The sequence below is a fragment of the Podarcis melisellensis genome, assembly GCF_964234715.1.
Source record: "Podarcis melisellensis genome assembly, chromosome: 5".
Taxonomy (NCBI): Eukaryota; Metazoa; Chordata; class Lepidosauria; order Squamata; family Lacertidae; genus Podarcis; species Podarcis melisellensis.
This window is the reverse complement of record NC_138537.1, coordinates 49,729,165-49,752,275: the sequence shown is the minus strand read 5'-3', so window position 1 is coordinate 49,752,275 and position 23,111 is coordinate 49,729,165. Positions and strand designations below refer to the sequence as shown.

General features: G+C 41.3%; 1 long non-coding RNA gene across 2 annotated transcripts in view; it reads right to left on the bottom strand.

The window, feature by feature from the left end:
- The window catches only part of LOC309370435, a 69,459-nt gene that overhangs the window by 31,554 nt on the left and 14,794 nt on the right, over positions 1 to 23,111 (bottom strand). Inside the window, exon 4 of one of the 2 annotated variants that reach the window (XR_014168562.1) lies at positions 2,082 to 2,143. The exons of the other annotated variant lie outside the window; for it this stretch is intronic. This is a non-coding gene — a long non-coding RNA (uncharacterized lncRNA). The remainder of the gene's footprint in view (positions 1 to 2,081; positions 2,144 to 23,111) is intronic. 2 annotated transcript variants of the gene reach the window in all.

The following is a 23,111-nucleotide window of genomic DNA, read 5'->3' as shown; positions in this document are numbered from 1 at the left end:
CTTACGTTTATTGGGAGTGAACACACAGGCTGAACTGATCAGCTTGTCTCCAAATATGGCAACCATGACAGTCAGCTTGCAGTGTGTGTTGCTTTTAGGCCAGACTTTGGAATGGACAAAGCATTTGTAAACAATACTCACCCAGTGGATAGATTAAGAGCAGTAATAAGAATTTAAGGTTTGGATGTGCACCATGACTGGTCTAGTATAGGATGTCTTCCCCAAAAGCAGATGACTAGACCAATCAAAAGAATGTTGATGTAGGGTTGCCATGCATCCAGAATTTCCCAGACATAGCTGGGATCTGGCCGTTGGGAACAGTGTCTAGGTGGAAATCACTGAAACATCCAGGAAAATACGGATGTATGGCAACCCATGTCGGCTGTGTCATTTTGGCAATTTCCCCTAAAAATAGCTCTGAAAGCTCAACAGCTTTCTCCAAAAAACCCTTTTTCACTTTTTGAAATATGGCAAGCCTAGTTATGACTGATTCAGTTCTGGAGGGTAACAATATCAGTTTGCATCTCTAAAATGGAAACATGAAAATTAGACATCAATACTAAGTTTTTAAATATGATTAAAATGAGTTATATTATTCACAAACAGTGTGCTCATTGTCAAAAACCACATAAACACCACCGCACAGTTCTCTAATGTGGTAGGCTGTTTTAAATACAAAAAACACTGACCAAAGTTTTTACGGTTACCATTTTGGAGGCTATTCATTCTCCAAGATGGCTCCTTACCAGAAATTTACTGCAAAACTGAAATTTACATTTTGAGTGAAACCCAAGTATGAAAATGCATACATGTAGAAAAATCTATTTTTTGTGATTTATTATATGGAAAAGACATTAGCTCAGGTCCAGAGCAAATGTTTTTTTCACTGCTGTAGGACATAGGCTTCATTCTCTGGTGTTTTCAGGTCTTAGGGTTGGGAATGGTCTCTTCCAGAAGTGTTGGAGAATGATTGAAAAAGTAGTAATTAGTGGGCTCAATGGCTCTGTTTTCTGTATCAGTGCAAAGCAGTATCATATGTTCATATTTCTAACTGAAAGGGACTCACAGCGGCTTATTCTATTGTAACAAATTGTAAAATGGCATCAGAATCATTTCCCACAAATGGAGTGTGTAATGGAATGGTAAAGGTAAAGGTAAAGGTACCCCTGCCCGTACGGGCCAGTCTTGACAGACTCTGGGGTTGTGCGCCCATCTCACTTAAGAGGCCGGGGGCCAGCGCTGTCCGGAGACACTTCCGGGTCACGTGGCCAGCGTGACGAAGCTGCATCTGGTGAGCCAGCGCAGCACACGGAAACGCCGTTTACCTTCCCGCCAGTAAGCGGTCCCTATTTATCTACTTGCACTTTGACGTGCTTTCGAACTGCTAGGTTGGCAGGCGCTGGGACCGAGCAACGGGAGCGCACCCCGCCGCGGGGATTCGAACCACCGACCTTTCGATCGGCAAGTCCTAGGCGCTGAGGCTTTAACCCACAGCGCCAAGAGGTTCTATGGAAACATAGACAGTAAGACACATTGGGAATTGAGAGCCTCATGCGGGAAGCATTAGCATCCCAAGAATCTATTTGTACCTGTTTCACAACAACATATTTTATTTAAAAAAGTGATAGTGGTAAGAAAATATCGGAAAAGAAACGACACCTTGATGTCTCATGTTCTTCACCACAATTTCCTCTGTACCCATGGCTTTGTGTACTGTTCAGAACAAGCATGTTTTTCTTTCCCAGTTGCTTCCTCCACCTAATATCTGAAAAGCCAGCTATGTATTTTCTGCTTCGTAAACCCTTCATTACAGTAAATCTTTCAGAATCACTGAGAGGAGAGCTTTGCGAAGTGATTGTTGCCACAGCAAGAGAAATGCCTGGACTTCATCAGAGCACAACTTGCTATTACAGCCAAACCTAGTGGTCTTAGTTTGTATTGGCAAAGTGATAAAACCAGATTCAAGGTCTTATCCAAAGTTGGCTTAGATACAATAGAGAGAGCAGATTTAACTCTGTTTGGTGATATTCTGTCATCTAATTACAATGTATGTAAAGCAGCTGAAATTGTTAAACACTCACATAATGAGGAGTAGAATTTCAGTGGAGAGCAGTGGCTTATTACGTCACAAAGAGTCAGGAATCTGAAAGAGAAATTTACATTCCATTTTTCTCTGTTTTTTTCTGTTGTGAACTGCCCTAGGACCTCCACATGAAGGGTGGTATAGAAATGTAATAAATATATATTAGTGAAATTCATGATCACTGTATGGCCAAAGTTAAGCATTTTTATGTGCTTAAAAGCAAAATTCCTATACACACGGGTCCCACTATCCAAACACTCGTTATAAGAAAATTCACTTATCCAAACTTGGGTAATTAATACCCAAAGTTCCCTGTACTCAGATTCAGATATCCAAATAGCTGGACCTGTGTGTGGTGCTGTAAACAAATAAGGTGACTTAAACAAGCCTTACTTTTTGTGTTTTGCTAGTCCATGGCAGCTGTTTTGCCAGAAACCATGGTGGGAGGGAGGGAGAAGTAAGGAGGCAGAGATTGGGCAAATAAAATAACAGTTTTTTCCTCCCTTGTTTGGCTTTTGCAAGATTTCAGTGTTCAGAAATGCATTAAAATTTTCCCACAGGAATCCATGGAAATTTTCAACTCATTATGCAAACACTCACCTAAGAAGCGATTTCCTGAGAAAGCATTGTGTTGGGATAGCAGGAACTGGGTGTACATCATAGCTGTCAACGTTTCCCTTTTTTAAAGGGAAATTCCCTTATTCTGAATAGGATTCCTCGCAAGAAAAGGGAAAAGTTGACAGCTATGGTGTACATATCTTAGAGGTAAATTCTATTATGTTAAAATAGGCTTACTCCCAAGTAAGTGGGTACAGCATTGCAACATATCCCGCTGAAATCAGTTGGACTAAAATGTGCAAGGCTCTCAAGGCTACAAGGAAAAAATTGTCAAGAGTAATGCCTCCATGAGAAGGACTCACAGCTATGCATGCTAGTCTGCCCTCAGTGTTATCAGGTGCACTGGCTCAGCTTAGAACTTTCCCATGATGAGAGGGAATATCAAGGAGGATTCTAAACAGGTTTGGGTGAACACATTTAAGATTCTTTTTGTTATTTGTTGTTGTTTAGTCGTTTAGTCGTGTCCGACTCTTCGTGACCCCATGGACCAGAGAACGCCAGGCACCTCTGTGATTAGGAACCCTAAAAATGGCAGGCTTCCTGATCAGAGGGAAGATTTAAGCACGTTCTGTTGAATACCCTCAGAATCTCCCTTCAGACCTTCCATCTCAATGTGGGAAGGTCTGCAGAGGACAAGCAGGTGTGGGAGAGGGCATGGCCTACAAATGCATCCCTGACTGCTCCCCACTTTTAGCCCCTTTGCCCTTAGATGAAAGTCCGAATGAGAGTTCAAGCCATTTAGGCAAATGGTACTGTGCTACACTTTATCCCTTCCCAATTCTATTTCGGAGGCTTAGGAAAACAGATTTATCGTATATGAATTCATTTTATCTTCAAAACAACTCTGTAAATTAAGTTGGACAGAGAGGCTGTGGCATTGTTCCCATTACTCCCCCAGGCAGACTGTAATGACTTGCCATTTTTGTATTTTTGATTTTAATTCTTGAGGAGCCTTATTGGGTCATGTGGAATGAACATTTGTTTGAGGAAACTCTGTGAGGTAGTTAGGATTGATTTTTTTAAAATCTCATCTCAGTGTAGGGTGGACCAAGCAGATTCTTGAAACCCATTCCTGTTCAGCAAATTTATGTATTTGTGCCTGTATTTAGATTTTTAGGTCTTGATGGAGGCCTCTCAGTTTTCTAAGGCATAACTCCTGCTGTTCTGAAACATTGGTCTTTTAGTATGAAGAGCTAAACTGCTTGCTGTCAACACAGTGGTCTAGCACCATGACAAAACATTGGTCTTTTAGTACTAAGAGGCAAGTGGTCTAGTACCATGATAAAACCATTTCCTTTGTATACCCTTTTCTGAGTGCTGAGACATTTCCAAGCCTGTGCTACCTCAGTTTCCTTTGAATGCAATAAAGTGCTGGAAACTGAAGGTATAATAACTTTACAAATAAACAAGCAGATCATAAAAGGAGACAAGGAAGCACTCCTACAAGGCAGCAGATTCACTACTCTGCCTCAGAGCCTCTAGACTGGTGGTTCCCAAACTTTTTTTGGCTATGCCCCACCTAAGCATTTCTAAAATCCTGATACCCCCCCCCACGTGGAGGAAGCCTAAAAGACCATTCACTGTTAATAAGTCATTCCTGAATTGCCCCTGTTAAAAATCAAATTGCCCCCCTGTGCCCCAAGTTGGGAACCATAGCCCTAGACAGACGATCAAAGGTGCTTCACTTTCAGCCGTCATTTCCTCTTTGTCCTTCTCTATTTCTCTTTGACTGAAGATACAAAACTGTTGTTTCTCAGATGGTTTCACAATCCGGCAAACACTCATTACAGAACCTACTTCAGGTGAACTGCCCACTCACCATCCACATTAAGAAGTGGGGTGTAAGACTGCAAACTCTGTTGTCCCTGCTGGACTACTCTAACTCATTTCATCCCTAATGACCACGAAGACTGGAGCTGATGGGACCTAAAGTCCAACAACATCTGGAGAGCCACAGGTCCCCCAGTGCTGCATTAAATGAACTACAATCCTTTTGTTATATCCCAAACTCTAATCAGTTGACACATTAGGACAAACCAAAAGTGACTGATCCAGTCACACACGTGAGAAAGCAAACTCATAGCACTATTTATTTATGGCATTTCCTCCATTCAAAGTTACAGGTGAGCCTTTTGTTTCCATTACAGGACATTTTGTCTAGATCCCCCAGCCTGACATAGTTTACATCTGCAGGGGTAACACTGATTTGCTATTGTGGTTTACGTCACCTTTCTGTTTTCATGTCCACTTGGATTTTATGCCCTCACTCATTTTCTAGAGCATTAAACATGACCCCATTCTCTGATGCTGACCCTTGCTGTCATGACAACAGAGTCAGGTTTTGTTGCATGCCCACTTTACCAAGCCCTTGAAACGGAGGCAGCTGAGCTGTAATTCATGTTATTTCAAATATTATGTGAATGGGAGCATGGTGCTCCTCTGACCTGAGGTATTTGCTGCGATTCAAATGGCTAATTGTCCCATTTCAGTCCATTTCCCAGTTGCTACATTGTGGGAAAGAGGTGAAGTGGTCACATAGTCAAAACACACAACGCTAAGAAAGGCCAAAGAGGGCCCAGAACAAAACAGGAAATAGCAAAGAAGGGACAAAGGTTGGGGTTGCCCTCAGAAACAGGGCAAATCTACCTAACCTTTTTTTATTTGTCTCAGCTCTCCTCTGCCCTCAATTTCGTGGTATGTTTTGTTGACTCTGCCTTTTAACAATTTTCTTCCAGAGTATTCTGCATATCAATGGTGCCTATTCAAGCAGAGGGGACTAAGAATCCCAGAATCCTTTTCTTTTTATCTTTCATAAGGAAAAACTATACATATTATACAGGTCATGTCCATTTGGAAATCAGAGAAAGAGTGGCTAGTTCTTTCACTGCATTCTACACTGCTCCAGGTGCATTCCCACCAGAGCCCTCAAATTCCATATTTTTTCCATATGCTTTTCTTGGACTGTGGGAGAAATCGGTTCAAGAAGTACAAATAGAGGGCTTATCCACACTTCACTTGCGCTGCACCCAGAAAGCTTGGGTTCAGTGCCGGCTTCCTTAAACTCAGCCCTCCAGAACTTTCGAGACTACAATTCCCATCATCCCTGACCCTAGTCCTGCTAGCTAGGGATCATGGGAGTTGTAGGCCAAAAACATCTGGAGGGCCGAGTTTGAGGAAGCCTGGTCCAGTGGTTTTCCCCTTGCTCCATTCCATTCCCAGGGAAAACCCACTCTTTAGCTTTAAACTGAAACAAATGGCAATAAGTGGGAAACCTGATTGCTGTTTGCTTCAATTGAGCACTAAAGAGCAGTTTTCCCCAGGGGAAAGGAGCAGGACAAGAGGAAGTGTGGATAAGGCCTCTATTTGTACTTCTCAGACCAATATGTAAACCAAGACACAATTCTCCAGCTAAACAAAGTGTGTATGAAATGCATATATTAATGAAAATTGCAGAAAGAAACCTGCATTATTCTGGGTGAACTTACAAAAAAGTGTATACTTGGAGAAATTAGCAGTACAATGCTGACATATTTTAATGAGGATTTTTTAAAAAACAAACGGCAGATAACAACATCACTAGTTATGAGCAAATGTAGAAAAACGAATTCAAGATTGGAACAATAAGTAATGGAGAGAGACTGAAATTGACAAGGTTGCTACATTTAATGTATGCTACTTGGTACCACAGAGCCTAGGACTTGCCGATCAGAAGGTCGGTGGTTCGAATCCCCGCAACGGCGTGAGCTCCCATTGCTCGGTCCCTGCTCCTGCAACCCCAGAGTTGGCCACAACTGGACCTAATGGTCAGGGGTCCCTTTACCTTTACTTGATATCACAACACTTGATGACTATGGGTGGTAGTCAACAGAGGTTTGCTCAGAGTAGACACTATGAAATTAATACACATGACTAAGGGTGATTAATTTATTTGGGTCTACTCTCAACATAACTTCGTTGACTCTTACAGCTGGACTTGTGAACTGTTTCCATGTATTGTTTTCATTCTTATGTTTTGTGTGCTGACTGTTTTATAGACGGAAGCTGAAGTCATTGAGTGATGGGCATGAATGCGTGAGCTCACCCTGAGCCACATAATCTTCACTGCAGATTAATGGAGTCACTGGTGTGCTTGTGGTGTCAGGATCTTCTGTTCTGGGACATACCATGCAATAATGTTCCTGATTTAAGAATCATAAATCTGGACCTTGGAATGTCTTCATCTTTTTGCTTCTCCCAAGTATGCCAACATTCTTTTGAGGATATTGCTGTCACATATTTAAGCAGATATATGAAATAGGTATGCTCCAGAGAAATAACCATTTTAGCTTGCAGTAATACAAAGATTAAATGTGCTACAGCCTATTTAGAGGGTCTTGTGCACAGCTGATATGTCTTGCATCATGTTCTTTTTTACTAGACACCCTGTGTTTTTGATTTACAAATCAAGAAAGCTTATTCAGGATAATGTAATAGTTAAGGCAGAACTAATCTCTTTTAAGTCATGCTGGCCACACGACCTGGAAGCTATACGCTGGCTCCCTCGGCCAATAAAGCGAGATGAGCACCACAACCCCAGAGTCGGTCATGACTGGACCTAATGGTCAGGGGCCCCTTTACCTTTTTAATCTCTTTTAAGTGATCCACGGTATACAGTCTTCCTTATAAATAAAAGAAGTGTCTTGCAGGATTATAGAATCATAGAACTGGAGAATTGGAAGGGACCACAAGGGCCATCTAGTTCAACCCCCTTTTCACCCAATGTGGGACTTGAACCCACAAACCTGAGATTGAGAGTCTCATGCTTTACTGACTGAGCTATCCCAGCTCTTGCAAACTAGAATTATTTGCAAAATTCCAAGTAGCCCACAGGAACAAGTTGGCCAATGAAATCGGCCAATGACTCACTCAAATTTGTGTCCACCCCAATTTATGGTACGTACACGGATATTTTTAAAAATAATAATAATCATTGCTGTTATAGCATGAGCAGTGTTGACGCCAGTCAAGAGTGTAAACATGACTATGACACTGATCATTTTGCCTAGCTATTACATCACTAAAGTTGTAAAAACTGGTCTATTTGGCACTTTCTGTTGTGGAACTTTTCCTAGAGGTATTTGCATGTCACTTGTAGAAACACTTCACACTGATTTCTATGGAACTTCCTCCCACTGAAGTGTGATTAGAGAGAAGCAACAGACTGAGCTGAAAAGTAGACGCTTGGGGTTTACATATAGTAAACAGGATAAGATGGGATTTGATAGACCAGTGAATTAATAGATTACTGTAACTTCCCTCAGCTATTGTTCCATATTTCCCTGGAGGGCTGAGATTACTAGTTATTAATTTATCAATTGTAAGTGTTTACAGACTTCAAGAAATCAGCCCAAAACAAAACAAAACAAAGTTGAATGCTTAGTATGTCTGAAAATGGCTGGTACTCCCCAACAACTAATGCATTTCACATGTTGGATAATGAGTAGAAAATAGAAAGGCAGATAACACCACAAAGTCCAGATGCAAAAATCCCGTAACAGTTCAAATAGAAAAACAAATTATTCTATGGTCTTTAGACTGTGCAAGTAGCAATATATTGTGACCTATGGCCAGTAACAAAAGTAGCAACCCCACCTGCAAAATATTTTTTTTTAAAGTCACATTTCCTTGGCTTTTGACTCCCACAAGCCCATTATCGGTTTTTTCAACCTAAAACATACTGCACTACAAAGTAAACAGATGCATTTAATTTCACTTAATTAAAATTAATCCTATATTTCTTTTATAATGAGAGTGAAAACTGTACAGATTTAATTTGAACCCCATTAAGGGTCAAACTATGCTATCCAGTCTGTGATTGGCTGTTTTCCATCAGTTTTGACATGTTTTATTCAGTGTTCCTTCTCTGTCAGATCAGATATATTTGCAATATAACCTTTGCTCTCAGAATGACCAGCTTCACAGCCATCCATGATGGTGGTGGGGAGAGAATGAAATAGATCACATATTATATCTTATGCTTCCTTTTTTTTCCAGCTAAACATAACTGTATAATTCTCAGGTATTTTAAAGAGGAACACCACTAAGGCCTGTAGAGCACTGGGCTAAAGCACACATTTTGTATCCATTCTTCTACAAAAATACATGTTTTGCATGCATTTTCACCTAAGATATGCATTGTTCTGCACATTTTGTGAACTGAAATTTGGAGGCTTGCCTAATCCAGTTGCATTCTGGTCCATATATAGATACAGGTGAAAGTGCATGCTAAAATATGTATTTTAGTGGAATAGATACAAAATGTGTACTTTAGGGGAAAGTGCATACCATTTTAAAATAAAGTTTTCAGAAAGAATGTGATGGAACAAACCTATGATTTAGCACAGGTGTGTGGAACCTTTGGACCTCCAGATGTTGCTGAACTATAGCACCTACCATCTCTGGCCATTGGCCATGCTGGCTGGAGCTCGTGGGAGTTGTAGTTCAGCAACATCTGGAGGGCCAAACTTTGCAAAACTGACCTACAATAAAAATAGATTGATCCATCCATGTATCCCTCCTTCATACATGACTCTGGCTTTCTTCCATTCCAAACCGAGTGATGTGAACTACACTGGCTGTCTGTATGCATGTTCCAAAAATTCAGCTGATAGCTTTGTAATAATAATAATAATAATAATAATAATAATAATAATAATAATAATAATAATTTATTATTTGTACCCCGCCCATCTGGCTGGGTTTCCCCAGCCACTCTGGGCGGCTTCCAACAGAAATGAAAAATACACTAAAATGTCGCATATTAAAAACTTCCCTGAACAGGGCTGCCTTCAGATGTCTTCTGAATGTCAGGTAGTTGTCCATCGCCTTGACATCCGGTGGGAGGGCATTCCACAGGGCGGGCGCCACCACCGAGAAGGCCCTCTGCCTGGTTCCCTGCAACTTGGCCTCTCGCAGGGAGGGAACCGCCAGAAGGCCCTCGGAGCTGGACCTCAGTGTCCGGGCAGAACGATGGGGGAGGAGACGCTCCTTCAGATATACTGGACCGAGGCCATTTAGGGCTTTAAAGGTCAGCACCAACACTTTGAATTGTGCTCGGAAACGTACTGGGAGCCAATGTAGGTCTTTCAAGACCGGTGTTATATGGTCTCGGCGGCCGCTCCCAGTCACCAGTCTAGCTGCCGCATTCTGGATTAGTTGTAGTTTCCGGGTCACCTTCAAAGGTAGCCCCACGTAGAGCGCATTGCAGTAGTCCAAGCGGGAGATAACCAGAGCATGTACCACTCTGGCAAGACAGTCCGCAGGCAGATAGGGTCTCAGCCTACGTACCAGATGGAGCTGGTAAACAGCTGCCCTGGATACAGATTTGACCTGTGCCTCCATGGACAGCTGTGAGTCCAAAATGACTCCCAGGCTGCGCACCTGGTCCTAGTATTGCATATATGTAGCAAAAATTAAAACAAGGTCCTATTTGAGATAAAAATATGGAAAGAGTGGTCTCCAAAGTCTGGAAACTATTAAATTTTCACCTTTGAGGTATTGCCTTTGATCCCCTATTGTAGGAAATTCACAACACAAATTTCTGTATGTTTCTCATGAAGAAGTCTCCCATATAAGTGGGTCTGGAACTGCAGTTACAGTTCTACTTGCCCCACTGAAATCAGTGAGCTAGTTTACTTCCAAGCAGCTCAAGTCCTACTGATCTTAATGGATTAAGAATGATGAAAAACGAATCTGTGCATTGGGCTCATGAAGTCTAAGACTTTACTAAATTAATCCTTGAACAATTCAGGACCCATCTCAGTGTAAAACACCAGAATCCCTCAATCAAGGTACTGAAATTTCTGTCTTGGGCAAAAGCCTCTGATACTGGCAAATATGATTTCCCTTTCCTTCATAACCAGAACAACCAGGTAAGCTTGCTATCTGGTGCACGGTGAGTCAAACCTCACATAGCAGGAACCCAAGAATCAGTTTTGAATGCCAAGGCTGGGAAATATAAATTAAGAAGGGTGTGCCTATAATAATACACAAAAAGTATTTATTTCACAACAGTAATCTATAAACCTATCAATATGCTTGTTTGGAGATCTTTGAAGAAACTGCTTTCTACCAGCTAGCTTGTTGTATAACCTTTGGCAGTAAGAGCAAAGACACGGAATAATTAGTGAAGCAATCTGCAGATTAATTTCCACATCACTGCTGAAATGTAAGACATTACTCAGTGTTAGACCATATGTGTTGTATACAGAAAGTACTTAACAATGCACCTTGGAATGCTGGGTTGGAAAGACCTCTGAGTGACTCTTGGAAAAGCAGCTGCCACACACCTTTTGACTTTGTAATACAAGGAAACATCTGTGGAGACCCCTACACAAGTGCCTCCTCTGAACAGCTTTGGCAGATGACTTTAGGAGCGAGGGCTTCTTCAGTGATGGCACCCTGGCTATGGAAAACCTTCCCCAGTGAGGCTTGCCTGGTGCACTCCTTGATGTCAGTTCAGAATCAGGCAAATATATGTTTTATTTCCCCAGGGCTTTTGATTGGCTATAGGCAGGACCGGCTTTAGATGAAGAGAGTCCCTAGGCTACTCCACTTGTGAGGCCCCTCTCTATCACCCACCCTCACAACTAGAAGAAATTGGAAGAGTGTTATAAACAAAATTGAGTGAAGCCAAGGATGATGACGGGTATTTAAAATTCTACAATTCACAATTTCTCCTCTAAAGGACATAAGATATTATTGTTAAAGGGCGAAGGTCTCTTATATACCTGCTGGGATTGACAAGGCATCTGACCCTCACTTGAATCTCATAACTCTCCTGACAGGTGATTTGGTCTGAAGCCACAGTGTGGAAATAAAGGATGAGATTGCCCACCAGATACCAGGCACTCTACTATTCAAATTAGGCCCCAGTGTTTTTGTTAAAATGCCCTTCTCAATTAAGTAATCCATTTTAATCTAGAATTAAAATTATCAAAACTTTCTTATTTGTTAATTTGAACAAGTAACCTACTGCTCTCACTTCAATACAAACAGTATTTCTACCTGCAACACACTTGAGCAAACCTGCTCTTCTTCCTTTCACAGATATTTTGTTGCCATTTGCAATTGTAGCTGCCTCTGATTAGTTATCATTTAACTCTTTGGGGAAATAATTAGCACCACACGTCATGTGCATGGAAGTTGCTGAACCAATTACCAACCAACTAGAAGGATTACTGTTAATAGCACCAGTTTTGCTATAACTTGATATTGCTGGATAGTTTTGACGAACTGCAAAAGCATTTTTAGTTTGCTTTCTGTTGCCACCCTGGAACTTTTCTTTATTATTGCCACTAATATTAAGCATTTGTTCTGATGTGTTTGCAGGGTGGTTATATGACAAGGAGTATTTTTCTTGCATTCACCCTGATATGCTTGTGGGGTGTTTACACATCTTCCCAATAATCATTTGCTCATACTATAATGTTTTACAATTTTTATTTTTGTTATATGAATAACTAAATAAAGCGTTACAAAGGTAGAAAACACAGAGGACAAAGAAAACATTCAAAAACACATTTCAAAAGCATAGATCTGTACCTAAAATTAAAACTCCAAAGTACAATGAAGCAAGTATTCCAGACCTCAATTGTAGATTGTTGCTGTTAATATATGTAATAAAGTTCCACCCAATTGCATAAAAAAGTTCCAATGCATTTCTGCATCACTTTCCAACACAAAGTCTATTTTTTTTGAAAAGTGGATTTGTTGCACAAAGGTAACAGAGCCCTGTAATCCTTTTAAAATGTGCACACCTGAAGTGCACACCTCGAATCCTTACTGCAAAATAGTGGCTGTCTGGAGGCACCCTTCATTTTTATGCTGTTTTTCCTCTGAAATGCTGTATTTATACTTTTATTGTTATTGACTGATAAATTGTCTTCTGTCTTGCTAACAACTGCCTATAGGGTGGCCTATAAAATACTGCAAACAGATAAGCAGACAAACCAATGCTCTGACTTTAGAATACAGCACATTCCTAACTACCTACAATAGTGGCTAATGTGGTTGGGCAGAGCCACAGAGATGCTTTCCAAGCACTGGCATCATTACAGCTCACCTGGATGGGGTCAGGGCCTCAGTACAGCCAGCCTGGCGTTTGTGCTGGTGTCAGTTGCAGAGCTTATCTGTAGCATTTGGAGGGCAGCTCTGTGACTGTCCCAACACATTATCCAATACTGACTGTCAGGTCGTTTCCGAGCACAATTCAAAGTATTGGTGCTGACCTTTAAAGCCCTAAACGGCCTTGGTCCAGTATATCTGAAGGAGCGTCTCCACCCCCATCGTTCTACCCGGACACTGAGGTCCAGCGCCGAGGGCCTTCTGGAGGTTCCCTCACTGCGAGAAGCCAAGTTACAGGGAACCAGGCAGAGGGCCTTCTTGGTAGTGGCGTCCTCCCCGTGGAACGCCCTCCCACCAGATGTCAAAGAGAACAACAACTACCAGACTTTTAGAAGACATCTGAAGGCAGCCCTATTTAGGGAAGCTTTTAATGTTTAATGTATTACAGTATTTTAATATATATTTTTTGAAGCCGCCCAGAGTGGTTAGGAAAGCCCAGTCAGATGGGCGGGGTATAAATAAATTAATTATTATTATTATTATTATTATTATTATTATTATTATTATTATTTATTATTATTATTATTATTATTATTATTATTATTCTGCTTCACATACCAAGAAAACCATTTGCTGTTATGTTCTTATCATGCAATTCAAAAAAGTTCCTCCTTGCCATTTTTTTTTTTTGCAGGGAACTGTATTTCTTTCCAAAGTGCAAGTGTTTCATGGATGTTTTGATTAAGCCAGGGTACATGAGTGTCAGAAATTTATGGCCCAAACAGATGGGATGTTAAATTGGTGAATGTGTCACCTCCCTGTGCACTTTTAACAATAGCAGTGTTGGAGGAGGGAATGATTCCCTCAGGCTTCTACAAAAAGTTCCCTGGAATTAAATGCCACTGAAATCAGTGCAACTTCTCAGTTAACATGCATAAGGCTCTTAATCAATATTATGGTGATAAATTCCTCTGGAAAAGGAAGCTTAATCCTAGGTTTCACTTTTTCCAAAGAATCTGTGATCCTGTAATGGGGTCACTGGTGTGCTGCTACATTGCAGGATATGATCTCTGAGGTGGAAAAGTGGAGATGGAAGTGTAGAATGGAACGGACAGTCTTCAAAATCAGAAGTGTGAAATTGAACCTGAAGAGAGATAACGGGCAGTAGAAAAGAAGGAATTCCAATATTTATAGTGTTGGAACTAGAAGGTTGGGATAACAAGCCCACATTATTTTGTTCAGTGCCCTGATATTCAGGAAATGTGAAACAGTCTCCATAATAAAGCACTCAAGATTGTGGACATTCAGGAAAGTGAAATCAATGTTTTGAAACTTCACACTCTGAAATTCTAGGTATGACGCTGAAATTCTAGGTATGACATCAATAGACCACATTGTCCAGAGCTTGTGGAATCTAAAGGGCGTGGGCCAGCTTCATCAACATTCAGGACTGACATCAATAAATATAGACAAGAATGGTGTGCCATAAGTCAAGCAAACATGACACTTGCACCTTTCCAATCTGTTTGAAAAGATTCTCCAAGCCAGTAACAGACTCAGCTGGGAGTAGTCAATGTGGTGCCCTCCAGATTATGTTGGACTCTTAGCACATCTCAGATCTAGTCAGGAAACACATTTCAACAAACACATTTCATGTTTATTCCTGCATAGAAGTACTATCAATGGGGGGATTTTATAGCATGTGAAGTGGCCAGGTGGATTTGCTCATCTTCTTGTAACACCTGTTCCAGAACTTCAGCTATGTGGCCCACCCAATTTGGCCTGAGAGGCCATTGACCTCAAACTCTGCCCACGTTTCAACTGGATCTGTCAATTATTTACTCTCTGTGGTTATACTTTCGTGTTTCCTTTAGAGCTGCGGTGTCTGAGTCCTTACCCTGACTAAGCTCCCATGAACCTTCTGAGAAGCACTTTTAATTTGGGAACCTATTCCTCTGCCCTGCTGCTTTCAGTGGGAATTGGAGGCATTCGTAGCTGTTACCATGGTGGTTGCTACCGGTGCTCTGCTTGATTCCTTGGTTACCAGGCACCCTGGAAACATCCTAACTTGTGTATCCTATGCAGCACCACCCACCTTCCACTTTTGGAGGAAGTGGGTCATCATGGTGTCATATTGTATGTATTAGTTTTTAATCACGGTGGTTACCTGTTTTGTTCACCTGATTCTCCCACCCACCCCTGCCCCATTTGCCACTAAAGGCAGAGTGCTTCTGAGATTGGGCAGAGTCCAGTCTGCAGTAAAACCTGCTGTGAGGCAGCCAGGCCTCCTTTTCCACACCCCAACCCTTAAGCCATTGGTGGGAGACCTGTAATGTACTAAGCTGAAAGGAAACTTATTTTTAATTTTATTTTTTTTTTTAATATTGTCCTTTGTGTTTTGCACTACCCACTTTTTCCATGCCCGGGTAAAGAAGCAAAGCTGGTATCTGTAAGGACTAGGGCCTTTTTAGTGGTGATGCCCTTTTTTGCAGAATGCTGTTGGCCTTGTGCGGAGACCCTCATTCATTGATGGATCCCTTCTGGCCTTTAGGAAGCCTATAAAGACTGTTTTCATTCTTCAGCCTCAGATTCAGGTTTTAATTGTTCTGTTATGCTGGCTGGTTTCAAATTATGCATGCTGGGGAGGTCCTAGAATTGGATGGAAAGGCAGGAAAGAAATGTTGATGCTGTGCTGGACTGATTCACAAGCAGCTCCCTTTCCAATGCCCTGTACACTCCAAAACATCAAAGGCATTGTCAATACCTCATAGTCACAGTGCAGATTTATGGAGGAGGAAGGATCAAATTTAAATAATCCCCCTGGGAATCTTCCAGTTTTGTGGATGACTTCACAGACTGTGAACTCACGGAGTCTAAAATCGAGTGCACAGGTTGGCCGAGGAGCTGTGAGAAATTAGATCTCTTGTGTAACCAACATGTTACCTTTGGAAACCACTTAATGCTCATTTAACTAAACATTTTCTTTGGAGGTTTTTAAACAGACGGTTGCAAATTGGTGTGGTTTGACAGCTACTTAAATGACACCAGGCCATTTCCTCATACAGACCATGGGGGGGGGAGGGGGGAGAGGGAATCTTAATGCTATAAACAACATTGTGTAAGACAGGCACTGCCTGGAGACAGAATCCAACTTTCCTGGGAGTTGCTTTTGTATCCAGGCACTCCACTTTTTAAACCCAGTGGCAAAAGCCAGTGTTTGTAGGTAGGAGCTGCACACAAATGTCACTAAGCTCTGCATGCTTAATAGCTCTGAATGGGAACATTTTGCCAGATGTTCATTATTTACAGGAAGACGTAATCATCCTTTGCTGAGTTATTCATTCTGGGTCAAATTAGCTGCCGGTGTCACAGTACAGAAATTGCTTGAGAGCGATGGGGCCACGTGTCCTTTACGCCGATGCAGGATTTGACCCTCCATGTTTGTTTCCTCGTAGCTTGGTAAACATAGCAAAGGTAGGAGCTAATGAAGCTGAATGACTTGGAACAGCCACCGGGAAGCGTAACTGCAGCATATAAAATTTGCACCGTCTTGGAATGATACTTGAGAGGAGACGCCGATGAACGTTCCAAATGCTTTTGTCTAGTGGAATGACAGCATTGTGTATATCTAGGCTCCAAAACTCTGGCATCCTGGTTTTTGTGTCATGAAGGTCATTATAAAGCTATGAAGCAAACACAAGTCTTAATCTCTTTGTTTGGAGAAAGCTGAAAGTCAAGGAAGGAAAAAACCAGACATTGTTCTTGAGTTTGTGCACTGCAGATTTTTGAACAACCCCCACCACCTCAAGTTAGATATAAACTCATAATGCTGGTCAGGGTGTCCATTACCAATTATGGGGAAAAGTTTTCATCCTGATGCTGCTCCCACTGCAGCCCCTTCTCTGATGTTGCTTTTCAGAAGCACACAACTGAGTGTGTTTTATCAATTGTGATCTGTTAAATGAATGAATGGTTTTGCTTTTGCAGGAAGAGATACTCGAGATGTAACATTTTTGGGATTTTTGTGGGGGGCTTTATGTCACATGTACCTGAACAGGTTTAAGGTCTGTAAGAGCTGTGTCAGCAAAGACATACTGCCTAAAAAAACGAAAATCATTTATTTCACAGATTAAACTAATTGGGGATTAGGCCTCAGGTAGGAACTTCTGTACAGACCAGCAAGCAATGGAAGGAGATGATCTTGCCCTAAATACCTAACAGACTAGGTGATACAACTGATAGCTGAATTGAGATAATGGGGGGGGGGTAATAGATGGAGTTGAGAGGATGAGGCCTTAAGAAAAGAAAGAGATTACCATGGTGTTTGCTGCAAAAACTGCAGAAGTCTCAGCTTTTGCTCATTAACCAACATTAGATCAGAACATTTTAAAGGCATCATTACAGATAATTAAGAAGAAGATGTGTAGGAGTTAAGAAGGTGAGATGGTGTCCTTGTTTCAAGTAAATGTAGAAATAAGTTTGATTCTCGTTATTTTAAAAAGCCAAAAACCCGAATCCCCCTTAACTAGGATTTGAAATCAGAGTAAGAAGCGGGTAAACAGAAATCCTTGGTTAAGAGGGAACCTGGACAGCCATGTGGGAAGGAAAAGGAGCACGGTAAAATTTGTATGTAAAAGAGATGGGGCTATGGGTAGATTGTAGAGTGCCTTGTGTCACCCTTCACGTAGGATGAGTTCCTTTGTGTTTTTCTCTTATAAACTTGCCTGACGAAGGAATGATAGTACGTAAGGAAGAAAAATCACATAAACAACTGGGAAAGCACCAGTGAATAGAGTTGGGGCAAAAGTTTTAAAACAGAGCCAAGCTAAATGTTCTAAATTTAAAGGCCCTTTTCAAAAGTTGCACAGGTTGTGTAAGTGAGAGTCCTTGCAAATCATGCTGTATTTCCCTTCATGGTGAAGCTGGCGGGGGGGGGGGGGAGGAAATCTTTAAAAATAGATGTTTGACTTCCTGCTTTCTTTGAGTTGCTTTACAGTTTCTGGACCCATGCCCCCAAACACCTTTATCTTCTTTGACAAGTAAGGGGATTAAAGATGTTTGGCACATGCTGGAGCATTTTCTAATCTGTCAACTGACCTGTGATTTATAAAAGAAGATATTAGTATCAGTGCAGAATAGCATAACCAAAATATTAGCCCATCACCAGGCTGCTGGTGATCAGGGACAATGATATTTTAAATATGCAGTCCTTGAAAATTACAGTTTGTTCCCAGCAGTAATGAAGCTCTTCCATTCTCCCCATTAATCTTTATACTTTTTAAAAAATAAAAATAAAGGGAGGCTCTTTAATCTCTTACACACTATTCTTAAATGGAAATAAAAGCAAGGCAGGGTAACATCAAGATGAAAGTGAGGGCGAGGCTGCAACATCAAGTCATGACTTGCAGGCATGAAAGAAACATCACATGCATCATGTTCACCACATTGCCTGATATATATATATATATATATATATATATATATATATATATATGCAGGTTTTGGTGTCCTCGGGTGTCTTCCCGTGTAAAAGTTGGGGTGTCTAGGCGACGTTTCGACGAGGTCTCACTCGTCATCTTCAGGCTGGTGCTTTCGGCTTCTTGTTACTGGAACAGAGCAGGATCTCAGTGTTTGAGTTCCTATAAATACTGTTGAGGGGGTGTGGTGTATAGCCTCCAATGTTCTGGGCAGAGAGGAAGTTCCCAGGCTAGTGTGCCTTTTCTTCTTTTGTTCCTTAATTACTTGAGGGATATCTTGAGTGATTTCTTGAGTGATATCCTGAGTACCACTTAGGTGGGTCATTAGGTGTGGATTAGTTGCTAAAGTCTTTGTGTCTTGACCTCTTGAACTTTGTGAAGAGTTTTTCTGAGAAGATGGCTGTACTGCACTTAGTTGTGCAGTCGATGTTGTATCTCTCTTCACACAAGTGCCCATTAATGAAGCCTTGACAGCCATTCAAAACAAATACAATCCCCCCGAATACATCTTGGACCTGACCAACCACTGCCTAACCAACACGTACTTCATCCACAATGGACAAAGATACAAACAGATAGAAGGAGCACCTATGGGATCACCCCTCTCACCGGTCATCGCAAACCTGTACATGGAACACTTTGAAACCAATGCTTTAGACAAGTCAGAACACAAACCCAAACTTTGGCTCAGATATGTTGACGACACCTTTGTAATTTGGCCACACGGGAAAGAAAAACTGGATAGCTTCCTCACACATCTCAACAGCCTACACCCCAAAATACAATTCACTATGGAAATAGAAGCCAACAACCAACTTCCCTTCCTTGACGTCCTAATCTACAAAAAACCTGATGGCTCCCTAGGACACACTATCTACCGGAAAAAAACACACACCAACCGCTACTTACATGCACAATCACACCACCACCCTGCACAAATAAACTCCGTAGCCAAGACTCTCATCTCCAGAACCAAACGCCTGGCTGACAAAGACCACTTGACAACTGAGTTACAGAATCTCTCAAATGTGTTAATTGCCAATGGATACCAGCAAAACAGGGTTACGAAGCTAATCCAAAAAGAAACACCCCCCAAAAACCAAGACACAGAAGAAAACAATGGCATGGCCCTCCTTCCTTATATCAAGGGCACTACAGATAAAATTAGCAAAATCCTCCATAAACACAATATCAAAACAGCCTTTTGCACCAACCAAAAAATAGCCAATATCCTCAGAAACCCCAAGGATAAAATCCAGTTGGAAAACCAAGGGGTCTATGAAATACCCTGCAAAGTCTGCCCAGCCACGTACATTGGACAAACAAACAGACGAATAAATGCACGTATCGCAGAACACAAGAATGCCGTCAAAAAAGAAGAAAAAACTTCCTCTCTTTTCCAACACATGAAAGAAACAGGACACGAAATTAATTTTGCAGATTCCAAATTGCTCTTTAACATGGAACATCACCACAAGAGAATAATCATGGAAGCCATCGAGATAGAGAAACACCCTCACAACATGAACAAGCGTGACGACACATCCCGCTTGCCAGACATCTGGAAATTAGCCCTCCCCACAAAAACTGACACCAGATCCAGAGGCACACAGAACGCTATCACCAATCAACCACACCAGACCCAAACCCAGACCCTCTCCACAGATAAATTACAGACACCATCCAGTAGCCAAACCATGGTGGCACCTCCGGATGCTGCACCCCCCTGCAATCCCTACACAGATCTGGCTGACACAGGCCACAAAACCACAGCTCGCCCCTATACACGAAGCCAAGCCAGAGCACAACTAAGTGCAGTACAGCCATCTTCTCAGAAAAACTCTTCACAAAGTTCAAGAGGTCAAGACACAAAGACTTTAGCAACTAATCCACACCTAATGACCCACCTAAGTGGTACTCAGGATATCACTCAAGAAATCACTCAAGATATCCCTCAAGTAATTAAGGAACAAAAGAAGAAAAGGCACACTAGCCTGGGAACTTCCTCTCTGCCCAGAACATTGGAGGCTATACACCACACCCCCTCAACAGTATTTATAGGAACTCAAACACTGAGATCCTGCTCTGTTCCAGTAACAAGAAGCCGAAAGCACCAGCCTGAAGATGACGAGTGAGACCTCGTCGAAACGTCGCCTAGACACCCCAACTTTTACACGGGAAGACACCCGAGGACACCAAAACCTGCATATATATATATATATATATATATATATATATATATATATATATATATATAAAGTTCTACAGCTTCATGAGAGATCATGACTTGCCCCAAACCATCAGGTAAATACTATATATGAGATCAGAATGTTTGAAGTCAACATTTTTCCATATCCATATCAACTATTCTATTCACTGCACCACACTGTCACCCCAGTGCTATGTCCATTGCTATATTGCTGTTACCGGTATATATCATTGCATGTTTGTGGGCAACATATATTTAATCCAATAACTTTTTAAAACTTCTCTGAAATGTTTTCTGTTTTCTGATACTTCATGTTTAGACACAAGTTTAAAATACCTCCCATACTGAATTTAGAAATTTATTCCTCCCCCTCTGCACAGACAGGGGAAGAGAGAGAGATCCTCAATATTGCAATTTTTGGATTTCTCCCCCTGAGTTGGCAGTTTGAAAATAGCTGAGGAGACAATGGTGGTGTATCTGGCTGAATATTTTTAGAGATAGGATATCATCTGATTTTCTATCAAAAAGCTTATTATTAGTAAGAAAGATGGCAAGGGTCTGTAAAAACTGATCCAGAAAACTAGATCAAGTTCTTTTTAGATATGACATAGGAGATCAGTTGTGTAGCCAAACAGTTGCTTTTGAAACCTGTCGCACAACAGTTTAGAACTGCCAGGATTTATTTATTTTTGAAAAACATATTATTGCAATTAACTTTCAATCAGGAAGTCACATGAGAAAACCTCACTGCTGATTCCTGCAGACTTAAATTAATCCAGCCTGGGTTTAATTCTGTAGGAACTGAATTGAACAAACTGCATGGTACTCTTTCAAAATCCCCTTGTTAAACAAGTTGTTACACCGGGGAACCTAGACTATAAGGGACAGAGGAGGCTAGACCTTCCTAAAATAAGCCAGCTATGCTAAGCCCACCCTGCTTCAGGTGTCAGGCATAAAATACTGATGTTGTAGCCAAGGTTAATTGATTAACAAGAGGAAGAGATACACCCTGCTTTATTCAGTAGATAATTGTATGTTGTATGTTTGCTGCTACTTTGTAGCACCCTGCTTGTGGTTAACGCTTAGCTGGAATGAAATATTCAATGCAGCAATAGAGAAATTAAAATAATAATTTATTTGTCAGACAAATAAATGAGAGGCACAGTGGTATATGGTTACCAAGCTCTGGCCTGGGCTCCTGCCATTATGGCCAGCACTTATATTCCCTCAGCCCAGCCTCCTTGCTCCTCCTTTGGCTGCCTCTGTCCAATCAGCCTGGTTGAAATTCCCATTGGCTGTTTGCTAGAACCAATCCTAAAAGATACACCCATTTCCTATTGCCTTTTATGGGAAACAAAAAGCTATATATTCTTCTATCTATAAGTGACAAATAAGTAGTCATATATCTTACATTTGTCTCAACAAGAAACCTTAATTACCAGCTCACCTCTTGCCCTCCTTGCCCTATTGCCCTCCAAAACAAATGGTTAATAGTTTTAAATTTTTATCTTAAACAGATGTCAGAGATCTTGGGTTCACATTCTCATGCATCATCAATGAAAGATCTCCTTTTTGGAGGTCTTTAAACAAAGGCCTGACAACCATATGTCAGGAGTGCTCGATGGCGTCTCCTGTCTGGCAGGGGGCTGGGCTCGTTTGCCCCTCTGGTCTCCTACAGCTATAAGACTCTATGAAATAAGAATTTAACATTTCTTTCTTTCTAGATCCTTTGCATAATTACATTTAAGCCAATATATTTCATACATTTATCATAGATAGCTTTTTAGAAGAATAAACCTTCTCAAAGTAAAAAGGAAGGAACAGTTTACAGCCTCAAAATAAAATAGGAAAAAGCCTCTTCTTCTGTTTACACTCCCCTTCTCCAGTTGCTTTCTCCATTTGCTCTTGGCCTTTAACCTTAGGAAGATATGGCTCATTTTACTATTTACCAACTCTTAATTATGTTTTTTCTCAGCTTTTGTTATATTCTGTAATATGTGGGGTCAGTGTAACCTTGCTCTCAGCCTGTAATTCCCTTTTTACGACTTTGAGAATTGTTTTCTGCTATAAATCAGGGGGCCCCCTTGTCCAGGAGGATAAACATCTTGCCAAAGTACTTAGGCAGCTGGTCTTCTGCCTGGCATAAAACATTTGAAAATCTTTAAGCTCATTTTAAAATACAGATCCTGATCAAAATATAAGCCTTGATAAAAATGCAGGCTATGATTAGATGCCTCACTTGAGTAGAACTTGCTGTGGAAGGAACAGCAGAGCTGAGCTAAGCTGATACCCAATAGCCCAGTTTGCATGTAACTCTAAGCTAAACCCTGGGTTAATGCAAACAAGCGAATGTGCAGGTTGCAGAAAGAATTGCAGCTGCAGTATGCCTCCCTTGGCCCTCTTGCTGCTGCCCTATGGGGGGCAGAGCAATGGCCTGCCATGGCATTATGTTCAAACCCAGGTTCATTGTTTGTGTCACTCAACCAAGCAATGTTCTTGGTTTGTCTGGGACAGACAACCACAAGACTGGGTTCAGATGTAATGCCAAGCCAAACCATAATTTAGCCCTGAGTAGGTCAGCAGCAGAGGGATCAAGGAAAGAGTGCTGCAACTGCAATCT